Consider the following 12,847-nt stretch of genomic DNA (forward strand, 5'->3'; position numbering starts at 1 on the left):
CCCTTATGCATTCAAACTACTGAGCTCTGTGGATTATCAATCAAGTTCACAATGAAAAGGGGTTGTACAAACTAGGACCTCTATTTAATATTAAGGCTAGATTATTTAGAGTCAAGAAGGAATTCCTCATTCACGTAGATGCCAGCGCTTCCACCACATTTTATACCAAGGTGGACAACTTCATGACGTTTGGAGGGTAATGTTGTTTGCATAATCCACTGTAGGCTGCCTCATAGATTGTATATGCTGTATATCATGTGTAAAATATATCCAAAATAATCCATAAAAGATATGATCACAAATCCACTTCTGTTTTTATTTTGGGGACTAGGGAACTTTAAGGAAACTGCAGAAGAGCTACTCTTAGATGTTTTCAAGTTTGGCAAGTGACTTTCCCCCGAAAATAGTTTCAGAGTTGAGACACCTTAGAAACAGGTAGTGAATGAGGCCACAACGCTTTAGACGAAGAACAGGAGGAATCAAGTGTAAGAAAAAATAGATGCAAAATATCTACAGCAGGGGTCCTCAAACTTTTTAAGTGGAGGGCCAATTCACAGTCCCTCAGACTGTTAGGGGGCCGGACTAGGATGAAATAGTCCAAAATTAAGATTGTTGTTGTTGTGTGCCTTCAGGTCATTTCAGACTTAGGTCAACCTGAAGTCTAAAGTTTAGGACAGAGGCCAGGTCAGTTACCTTGGAGGGCCACATCCGGCCCATGGGCCTTAGTTTAGGGACCCCTGATCTAGACAATCTTCTAAGACCATAGGTAAGCAAAGAGACCTCCAAAGACCATCTAGATCGTTTCATAAGACCATAGGTAAGGAAAGGGACCCTCAAAGACCATCTAGATCAGGGGTCCCCAAACGTTTGAAGCAGAGGGCTGGTCCACAATCCTTCAGACTGTTGAGGGGCCGAATTATCATTTGAAAAAAACCAAAACAAATTCGTATGCATACTGCACATGTCTTATTTGTAGTGCAACAACAACAACAACGAAAAAACAACACAATATTTAAAAATGAAAACAATTTTAACCAACATCAACCTATCAGGATTTCAATGGAAAGTGTGGGCCTGCTACTGGCCAATGAGATAGTCAAGTTAATTAGGATTGTTGTTGTTGTGTGCCTTCAAGTCATTTCAGACTTTGGCCGAGCCCAAGTCTAAAATTAATTATTTATTTACTGCATTTATTTACTACATTTATATCCTACCCTTCTCATCCCGAAGGGGACTCAGAGCAGCTGTATGTACATACAATAAATATATTATATTATTAGCATAACACAATATTAGCATTATATATTACTATATTGAACTATACCACTATACTATTATATAATATGTAATATATAACATATAATATTATTATATGGTATTACTATTAGTATTATATTGTATAACATAATATTATTATCAATATTATATGTATATACAATATATTATATTATTAAAACTGATATAAAAATATTATATTATAAAACTGAGGGCGGGGGCCAGGTAAATGACCTTGGAGGGCCGCATCCGGCCCCCGGGCCTTAGTTTGGGGACCCCTGATCTACAGTGTGGGTGAGGCAGGTCCAAAATGGTAACTCCCAGCAAAAATTAGGTAAGCAATTTGTACCGTTCAAGCATCTAAGGTTAAACTGCTCTAGAATAATTACATTTTAAGTCTATGTTCTTAGCATATCCACACAATGTTTTGTAAATGCGCACATGCTAATTCAGAAGAGTAATTTGCAATACACATTTGGACGTTGCCAATTTAGATCAAAGGGGTAGTCCTATGGCTTGCCCATGCCTTCTTTGCCTCTCCCAGACTACCTGAAGTCAGAAATTTGCAGGATTGTTATGTTTCTCTTTATTTATATTCCGTTTTTTTCTCTCCATAAGGAGATTCAAAGCGGCTAATATTAATAGCATTACAATACAATTTTAAAATATACAAATATTAAAACAGTATTAAATATTATTAGTATTAAAAATAATTCAGTTAAATCCATAAAAATATTTTAAAAACCCACGGCTGCTCCAGACAAGATTTTAAAAACCTTCTTCTTCAGTCCCACATAGAGTGCCTTACAGTAATTACAGTAATTCTGTCTGTAACTAATGGACCAGCTGAGTTGTTTCAGGTGGTCGGGGATGTTGCACCCCCTAGGATGCAGAGACACCCCAAAACCACACTGGAGGCCCAGACTATAAGCAAATCAAGGAGAAGTCACTGAAACAAGGCTTAAGTCCACAAGATACAAAATACTTGATGATTCTTGAAACAAGGGTCCTTAAAAGTCTCACACAAGATTAAAGTCCAAACAAGGTATTAAAATTAGTCCAAGGAACAGGATCAAAACTGGAACAAAGGAATCGAGGCACCAAGATTAGTACAAGGAATAGATTCAATGACTGGAACAAAAGACAGGGTCTTTGACTGGAGCAGGAAACCCAAACTGCAAGGCTATCAGGAACAAAAACTTGACAATCCAAAATCCCCAGGAGCAAAACAAGAACTGGAACAAAACTCAAGATGCAAGGCTACATGAATTTGCCATGGAAGCATGAAACAGGAATCACTCTCTCGATGAGCAAAGTTACCATCTCTGAAAATCTCTCTCAGGAGCAGCTCCTCTTAAGGCTGAGCTCAAGGCCTCTTTCCATGGGAAGTTTGTTCAAAACCCTTTCTCAATAACAGCCTCTTGTTGTGTCTGGAAACCTCCCTTTCTCGTCTCTGTTGACATACCACTTTCTTTCTGTCAAGCTCATTAGTCTTATCACAACTAAAATTCCCATCTGGCAAGGGAAGTTTCACATCTGGCAAGGAAAGGTTCAACCCTGACTCTACCAAGGAATGCAGTTCAAGCTGCCTGCTTGTAACCATTGTGTGCCTGTTCCCAAATACTCAGGGGCAGCAACCTCCTCTAGCTCTGGCTATCCGGGAACAGCAGGTTCATCTGGATGCATGGAAATACTAGGCCCCAACCCAGAGTTTTCTGCCAGGTCAGGTGCAGGAACAATCACAGGCTGAACAGGCCCAACCCAAGGCTCACCTGACAGCTCAGGTGCAGGCTGGGCTACAACAAGGGAGCTCCTCCATCTTTGGGGGGGGGAGGAACCCCCGACCGTCTGACAACTCGATGTGGCGAGGTCACACATCATTTTGCAGATAAAGTCGCTCAGATACATTACGACATAGACACCAGCTTTAGAGCAGTACCAAGTGAGGTAACCGAGGCATCTGCTTGTCTGGTTTTTAATGATTTGCTTCAGCTTGTTTAGCCTGATGATGTGGATGGGATCCTTGGACAGTGAGAGCAACTACGTGTGCACTGGATCCTTGCCCTTCTTGGCTTATCAAACTTGCCAGTGGAGAGAACTTAACAGGGAGAGTGTGTCCTTGTTAGTTCTCCTGGACATCTCAGCAGCTTCCGATACTATCAACCATGGTATCCTTCTGGGGTGGCTCTCTGGAATGGGTATTGGGTATTAGGGGCACTGCATTGCAGTGGATCCGCTCTATCCTGGAGGGTCACACCCAGTTGATGAAGCTGGGAGATACCTGCTCAGACCCCTGGCCTTTGACCTGTGGGGTCCAGCAAAATTCCATTCTATCTCCTATGCTATTCAACACCTACATGAAACCACTGGGTGAAGTCATTCAGAGTTTTGGAATTCGGTACCATCTCTATCCAGATGACACTCAACTCTACTACTCCTTTTCATCTAATTCCAAGGAAGCCCCTTGAATCCTGGACTAGTGCCTGACCACTGTGATGTACTGGATGAGGGCTAACAAGCTGAAACTTGATCCAGACAAGACAGAGGATCTCCTGGTCAGTCGTGAGGCCGATCGGGGCATAGGGTGGCAACCTCTGCTCAATGGGGTTACATTCCCCCTGAGGACGCAGGTCCGCAGTTTTGGAGACCTCCTGGACTCAGCACTGACGCTTGATGCTCAGGTGTCGATGGTGGCCAGGAGGACTTTTGCACAATTAAAACTTGTGCGCCAGCTGCGACCGTACCTTGAGAAGTCTGACTTGGTCATGGTGGTCCATGCCTTAGTTACCTCCAGATTGGACTACTGTAATGCGCTCTCCATGGGGATGCGCTTGAAGACGGCCCAGAAACTACAATTGGTACAACATTTGGCAGCCAGGTTGTTAACTGCAGAGAATTATAGGGAGCGAACAATCCCCCTATTAAAACAGCTCCACTGACTGCCGATAAGTTTCCGGTCCTAATTCAAGGTGCTGGTTATAACCTACCAAGCCCTAAACGGTTGGGTCCAGCCCATCTCTACGATCACATCTTTCTCTATGAACCTGCGCAAGCCTTAAGATCTGCTGGGGAGGCCCTTCTCTTACTCCCACCTCCATCACCTAGTGGGGATGAGGGAGAGGGCCTTCTCGGTGGTGGCTCGCCGGCTTTGGAACCCCCCCTCCCCAGAGAGACCAGATTAGCACCCACCCTGGCCGCCTTCAGAAAGATCTCAAAACGTGGTTGTTCCAATGTGCTTTTCACTAATCGGTTTAACATTTTGACTTAGCCTTTTTAGCCCTACTTAATATCTAGCATTTACACTTTATCACCAGCCGCGTCCCTGGAGTATATTGCACAAGCCTTGGTCCACCCTTTTAGCTCTGACCATATCTACTGGGCTCGGCTACTGGTATCAGTTGTTGTAGTGTTTATGATGTTTTACATGTTTTATGGGATTATGCCTTGTAATGTAAATGTATTTTATGGTGATATATTTTAATTTTGGTTCCCATGTAAGCTGCTCTGAGTCCCTTCAGGGAAATGGGGTGGGATATAAGAATAAAGTTATTATTATATTATTAATCCAGATGGGATGTAACTAAGGCATGTACCACCGTGGCCACATCTGGCTTCTCAAGGAATGGGTGCAGCTGGCACATAAGTTTTAATTGTGGCAAGGTTCTCCTGGCCACTGCAGATACTTAGGCCTCCAGGTTCAGCACTGAGTTCAGAAGGACCCCCAAACAGCGGACTTGTGTCTTCAGGAGGATGTAATCCCATCCAGCACAAGCTGGATCCCTATTCCCTGATCTGTCTTCTGACTGACCGAGAGCACCTCTGTCTTGTCTGGATTAACTTTGTTTGTTTGCCCTCATTCAGTCCATTACTGATTACAGGTTTAGGGTCAGGACACTTTCCTTGGCTTTAGATCTGAAGTAGTAGAGTTGGGTGTCATCTGCATATAGATGGCACCGCACTCCACAACTCCAGGTGACCTCTCCCAGCGACTTCATGTATATGTTAAACAGCATAAGGGACAAAACAGAACCCTGAGGAACCCCAGAGAATGGCCAGGTTTCAAACAGTAGTTCTCCAGCACCACCTTCTGGGTCTGTCCGCCCAGGAAGGAACGGAGCCATTGTAAAACAGTGCCTGCCAGTCCCATCTCAGAAAAATGGCCCAGGAAGATATCATGGTCAATGTTATTGAAAGCCACTGAGAGATCCAGGAGAATTAACAGGAACACACTCCCCTTGTCTAGCTCTTTTCATAGGTCACCCACCAAGGCAACCAAAGCTGTCTCTGTTCCATCGCCAGGCCTGAAATCAGATTGAAATGGATCTAATCTATTTCATCCAGAAATCCCTGCATTTGGGAGGCAATCTCACCGTCCAAAACCTTGCTCAAAAAGGGAAGGTTAAACACTGGCCAATAATTGTCCACTATGGAGGGGTTCAGGGATGGCTTTTTTAATATAGGTCTCCCAAACTCCTTCTTTAGGCAAGTTGGCATTCTGCCTTGTTCCAAAGAGGCATTGTCCACCATCTTTACCCACTCTGTTAGTCCTCCCCTGGCCTGTTGGATAAGCTATAAAGGGCAAGGATCTAGAATACATGTGGTAGCTCTTACCTCTCCAAGGATCCTGTCCATATCCTCAGGCTTCACAAATTGAATGGTATCCAACAACAGTGAGCAAGCAAGAGCCAGAGTTACATTAACTGGAATTGTATCAATAACAACATGAAAGTTGGATCAGATTTGAGCAACTTTATCTGCAAAGTGCCGTGTAAATTCTTCACAGCGGGCTGTTGAATGGTCAGAATTTTCTCCTCGAGGACCACTATGTAACAGCTCTCTGACCAGGGGCTGGTTTGGCTCTGTTCTGTGAGAGGGGATGTTCAGATAGAGGTAGAGAACCAGAACATCTAAAAGCATTTTAGGAGTAACAGTTCTTTAAAGCATGAGGCAGCCCCAATTGACTTGCTTCAGCCAAACACCCTCAAAATATTACAAAACTGGAACTGAACCTCTGGACAGATGAGAGTTGGTGTGACCCATAGCTGGTTCAGATAATTGAATATTAACCTCTGGACTTTTAGGGCTTGCCCATCTCTGTAAAAGATGTATAATTCTTCCCAGTTTTCTGAAAAACTGTATCTATTTCCCTTTTAATAATATATATTGTATTTCTTAGAAAAGAAATGTCAACTTTGTCAGGTCTGGAGGGCAATTCCTCCCAGAGGCTACAGTCATATTCTAGTACTGCCATCAATGCAAACTCCTTAAATTAAACAGAAGCAAAGGGCTAGTTTACTAATTCAAAAAAACCATGTGCAGATCATGTGTCTTGTTTTCAACGAGCACCACACTTCCTAGAAACATCCAGGAGTAAAATTCTCCTCTAAAATAATGTTTGAGTTGCCTGTGTGTATTGGTTAACTTTTAAAAAATTGAAAGAATGCTGTCATTGCAACCATTATATCAAGTTTGGTGGCATAGAAAAAGCACATGGGAGACAGCAAAATCACATGAGGCTTGCAGGCCCTCCTGGCCAGTGTATATGAGAGCTACAAGTTCAAAGAAACACATTCCTTTTCTCAATGAGTTCAAACAATGCTACCTGGGGGCATGCAACAAGTAATATATGTAGGGACAGTACAGAATTGCACATCACTAGTGAATGTTGACTGGAAGATGATACCACAGAAAAAGCTCTAGAAATGCAACAGAAAACGTTCTCACTGTGGATGAGTCGGCATTTAATGTAAATAATTTATCATGTTACACTTGTAGCATGGAAATGAGAACCAATATATGGTACAAACTGGGAATTTATGAACTACCACAAACAGCACATATCACCAGAAATCCCTTTCTCCTTAAAATACACTTTCTCTTCTTTACATGAGCCACTAAACAGCATGTACAATGAACACTTCTCCTTTAAAATATGGGGCCATTCTATAAATTACTCATATTACACCGACCACACTCTAGGACAAGCATTACAGGTTTTAATCAAATGCCTACTAGTAAGAGCAATAAAGCTGGTGAGATGAAGGACAAAACCTACTTGGTAGCAGCCCTGCACTTGTACAAGTCTGCTCCAACTGATATTCACCAGGCCCCCATCATTACAGGCTTTTACCTGAGCCTTGAAGGTTGGTCTATTTATATGGACCTGTAATTGAGTTGAAATTGCACTGGCGCACTGTGAATTGGGTGCTATGACTTTCAAACTGTCAATTTCAATCTTTTGTTTTCATCAAATGTCTATCACATTAGGAAGGTCTATCCTGGAATACAGGTTGTAGTCTGAGAACAGAAGGCAGGCCTAAGGCCATTTTGACAATGCCCTCTCATGTTTTGTTTTTTGGGCAACAAGCAGTTTGGACAACAGAACAACCTAAAGCCTGGGGGGCACACATGACTCATTTTCAGTATTTTCTATTGAGGTATTGAGGTGAGGAGTCTATGGACCTAAATAAGGAGGAAATGAAAACCAGGAGCTAAAGGGGACCACTGTGTTTCTTTGAGGGTGCAGAAGAAATAGGGTACAGACTTCTGCTTCCCCAAGCCTCTGACAACTGCTCAACACTGTCCCAGAAGTCAGCCTATAAACCTTATATTCAAATAAAGATGAGGGTCCTATGTAGTTTGTACCACTTTGGAAATGGCTCTTTCATGAGAAGATAGCAATCTCCAATGACTTGACTGTACTACATATTGCACTAATGCCTTGGTGCATAAGGATGCTCCTATTTTTCTTCAGAACAGTTAAAACTCTGTATCACCACTGAAAATCTTAAACAGTTATCAGCACGGGATCTTTAGGGCAAGGAGATAGAGAAGTGCTTTACAAATCAATAATAAAGAAATACGACATTCCTCTCTCACTCCAAGTACTGTTGTTGTGTTGTGCCTTCAAGTTGTTTCCCATCTATGGCAACAGTATCAGGGGGCTTTCTTGGCAAGATTTGTTCAGGGATGGGGGTTGCCTTCATCTTTCTCTGAGGCTGAGAGAATGCAACTTGCTCCAAGTCACCCAGTGGGTTTCCAAGGCTGAGTAGAGATTCAAATCCTGGTCTCCAGAGTCAGAGTCCCAACATTTAAACTCTTACAATATACAGAAACAACCATATAAAAATTCACAGACACAATGAAACATCTATGTCATAGTTCCATCTCAAAATCAGCAAGTGACTTCAACTGATGCGGAAGTTGTTTACAACACAACTTTCAGACTGCGAACTATAAATGGCAAAACCCCCAGCAACAGGAGAAAGTCATGCTGTGCTTTCTCTCTCACACACAAAGGGCCAAGACCTAGTTTTAAAGCTCCAATGCACCACATGACAAAACACAAAGCATATTGGAGACAAAGCCATTCCAAGTTCTCAAAAAAGCAAATGCTCCACTGGGAAAAAGCTAGCCTCATCTATCTCTTTTGTTCCTACAGCTTCTTCATAGTATAATGCAATTGATATAAGATTACCAATAGTTTTATGAGTAGGGAAAAATGTTATAATTTGCAGTATGAAGACCACATATTTCTGGCCTTAAAACATTTATTCAAGGCTCCTAAATAAATGTTGTTCTGTTAGCTTACCCAAAAAGCAATTATGGCAGTGCTTTCTATATTATTTACTGAGAAAAATATATGATTAATGTATATTCAGATGTTGTTCTGCTTATGTTGGATGTGATTTCTGAACTTCAAACCTCTTGATATGCTCTAGTAAGAAGTTCGAAGTATTAATTCAGTATATCCAATTCCAGCAGCAAGCAACCATCAGCCACTTCAAGTTCATACTGGTTAACTAATCATCCATATGTGTTATTGTGTATGTGCCTTCAAGCCACCTTTTGACTTATGGTCACCTAAGATTTTCATAGGCAAGGAATTATCAGAGGTGGTTTTGCCACTGCCTTCCTCTGAAATATCATCTTCAGCACCGGGCATTCACTTCCCAGCCAAACTTTAACCTGGACTGGCCCTGCTTAGCTTCCAAGACCAGAGGGGATTATTGCAAATTATTACAAAATCAGTGCTGTGTACGAATATGATATCTGCCTTTTCCAGTGCTGTTACTGCACTTTCAATTAAGCACTACAGCACCCCTTCAAGAATGCTGCTGTTAGAACGTGCCCTTACACGTTGCTTCTAAATATATATAGGGATTTTTTAAAATAAATTGTACTGGATGCCTGCACTAGATTAAGCTTCTGGAATGCGCACTCGTTCTGCATGAGGTGAAACAGCCAACAGTTATTGGTATCATGATGGCATTACCTACAAGAATAATTGTTTCAAGGAATAGCTTTACAAGTCTATAGATATTATAGAACATCCCTGGTGAATAAACTGAACTTTAAACAAACCGTTATTTAATCTATTTTAAACAAACTGGTATTTAATCTAACATATGCTGAATCTTGTTGTGTGCTAACAAGTCATTTGCAACTTTATGATGACCCTAAGGATAACCTATTATTAATCTATTCAGATATTAATCCATCCATTCAATGGAAATCATTACTGTTCTAAGAAGGCTATAACAACCCCAATACATCAACATGTGTTTACAGAAACATATCTTATCTAGCAATTAAAAAGTTCACCACAGTTCCAGTTGTAGTTCCAGTTGTAACTCCTTAACTGAGGGAATCTGGGAATCTCTGGGAGGGCATAAAGAATGGGGGTGGACACTATGGGGAGGGAATGGGGGATGGTGGTAACTAGACCTGTATAGGTTCTTTTTAACTTGTGGAATTGTGCAATATAATAATTCTAATTTGGCCAGCACCTTAAACACTCTGACTCAGACACTACCTCAGCCCTGATGGCTTGTCGCAAACTGCCTTTTTACGTTTAATGTTTTAACTGTTTACTATTATTAGATCTATTAATAAACATGCTCTATATGTTTGATTTATATATTTAAATTTTGAATTTTGTTATTTTAGAGTTGTTCTATAAGTACACCTGGTGTTGTTTATTCTATTGTTTATGATTTGATCTGTTTGTTATGTTATGCCGACATTGAATGTTTGCCAATTTTCTGTTGTAAACCACCCTAAGTCCCCTCAGGGAGATAGGGCGGGATAAAAATAAAGTTGTTTGTTGTTTATTATTATTATCATTGTAAAAGTACAAGCCATAAACTGACCACAAAAAACAGTTCATGATTATCTTATAGAGATACTGTAATGAAGACAAAGAATATTTATGGGCCAATTTCATCTTACATGCTGGAGATCACCATGGCTGCTCTTACTGGAGTAGCCTCTAGCCACCCTGCCTGCTTGCTCCTTTCTTTTGCGCCTGGGAGATGTGGATTGGGACCCTATTTGGTCCTGATGAGCTCCGGCCCCAAAACCAGAAGCCTTCTAAGGGCCCTTCCACACAGTCCTATAACCCAGAATATCAAGGCAGAAAATCTCACAATATCTGCTTTGAACTGGGTTATCCAAGGGCCCTTCCACACAGCCCCAATATCCCAGAGTATCAAGGCGTATCAATATCCCAGAGTATCAATATCCCAGAATATCAATCCCACAATATCTGCTTGAATATATGAACTGGAGTATATGTCAGTGTGCACTCTGATAACCGAGTTCAAGGCAGATATTGTGGGATTTCCTGCCTTGATATTCTGAGATATAGGACTGTGTGGAAGGGCCCTAAGTCCACACTGCCATATTTTCCAAAAAGGCGAATTCATTAGCATCCTCTTCTTTAAAAACACACAAATATGTAAGTGGGGGTGGGAATGGAGGACGGGGCAGAAGCCAGGACACATTGATCTCCCTGATAGCAAAGGCTTTGAGGGAGAGTGGGGGAAACAAACATTTTGTTCGGAGCAGGCACTTTTTAATGGTGAATCTCTTAAGGCCCTTTCCACACAGCCTTGATATTCTGGGATACAGGGCTGTGTGGAAGGGTCCTAATAGATTCCTGGGACACCCGGCCTGGCCTTGAAGCGCCTTTCCCTCCTGAGCCCTCACCAAGGCAGGACTCCCATTTCTCAACAACATGGCAGGCAGCTGCAGAGTGGCGTGGGAAGAGGGGGCCTACAACTCCCCCGAAAGGCCACGGTGAAACAGGCGCCTCCTTGGGGGCCTCCGAGGCTTCTCTGCACTCTGCCAGTCGCCCAGTTGCCTCCAGAGGCCGCCCATCCTTCCGGGGCCAGGCGGAGGGAGCCCTCCTTCTCCCCCAACCCGCACACCTCTAGAGGCACGGAGCCCCCCCCCTCCCCCTTGCGCGCGCTTGGGCCGCCCATTGCACCTGCCGGGCCCGCATCTCCACGCCCGGCCTGCCAGGAGGGCCTGACGCTGGCGACGCCGACGGGCCTCAGGGCTCACCTACTGCGGCGCTCTCTCCTCCCTCAGCCGCTCTCTCTCGGACTCCCTCGCTTCCTCTCATCCCTCCCACTGCGACGTCGGGGCCCGAGAGCGGAGGCCGCTCCCTCCTCCCGGGGCTCGCCACCGGCACACTGACCGAACGACCGACGGACCGAGCGAGCAACCGCGCCAGGGAGCAGGCGCAACGGCGGCGACCGCGCGCACGACACGTACCTGGGGGAGGGGCGGCGCACAAGGAGCCTAGCAACCGCCGGCACGAGCGCCGCGGCCACCGCAGCAGCAGCAGCCAATCACAGCACCACCTTCTTTCTCCTCTTCCCCCCCAAGCCGAGCCGCAGCACAGCGCAGCTCGGCAGAGTCTGCCCGCTTTGGCTCGAGGCAGGCCGACCCAACCCGCGGGGCTCCGCCTCTCGCCCTTCTCCTTCTCCCTCGTGCGTGCGCGCGCGCGCGCCGGCTCCCCCTACTCGAACCGTTGGGCACGCCCCCTCGCCCGGCGAAGCCACGCCCCTAGCATATATAAATACATAAATACCCCCAGGTCACTCCCTTTTGGGGGTAGTTCTGCCTCTCCTTTTCGGTCCAGAGTCGAGGGCTGGAGGCCGCGCCCGTCCCCGCGCCTCCTATTGGGCGAAAGGTAGATTCTTTTATATACTGTAGTCCAGGCCTGGGCAAACTTGAGCCCTCCAGGGGTGTTGGACTTCAACTCCCGCCATTCCTAACAGCCTCAGGCCCTTTCCTTTTCCTCCTCAGCCGCTTAAATTCAAGGGATTAGGAATGGTTAAGAATGGCGGGAGTTGAAGTCCAAAATCCCTGGAGGGCCCAAGTTTACCCTGGCCTGCTGTAGTCTGTACTTTGTCACTAAAACAGGGTATGTGCCGCAGAGGTGCTTTCTGTTGCAGCCAAAGCACAAATTTATCATTTATTTATTTACTACATTTATATCCCGCCCTTCTCACCCTGAAGGGGACTCAGAGCTGCTTACAAATAATAAGTATATACAATAAATTATATTATTAGCATAGCACAATATTAGCATTACATATTATTATATTGTACTATACCACTATGCAGTAATATTAGTAATATTATATGTTATCTATATAAAAACGTTCTGGACTTTTTACCTAGAAGTAGGCAACGAAACTACACGACCCAGAACCACGAAACTTGGCAACACAACCCACCATCCTTGCCGCTAGGTTCCAACAACAAAACCAAACATCAA

At 43.9% G+C, this 12,847-nt stretch overlaps 1 protein-coding gene across 2 annotated transcripts in view; it reads right to left on the reverse strand.

Annotated features, from left to right (window-relative positions):
- Window positions 1–11,973, reverse strand: part of dag1 (dystroglycan 1) — an 89,889-nt gene extending 77,916 nt beyond the window's left edge. The window contains exon 1 of one of the 2 annotated variants that reach the window (XM_003217546.4): window positions 11,836–11,973. The gene's annotated coding sequence lies outside the window, so the exon portion shown is untranslated. Of the gene's footprint in view, window positions 1–11,622; window positions 11,771–11,835 lie in introns of those variants that run through there. The other variant, XM_016991563.2, reaches the window with a different exon arrangement.
- Window positions 11,974–12,847: the final 874 nt, after the last annotated feature.

This window comes from Anolis carolinensis, chromosome 2 (genome assembly GCF_035594765.1).
Source record: "Anolis carolinensis isolate JA03-04 chromosome 2, rAnoCar3.1.pri, whole genome shotgun sequence".
Classification (NCBI taxonomy): Eukaryota; Metazoa; Chordata; class Lepidosauria; order Squamata; family Dactyloidae; genus Anolis; species Anolis carolinensis.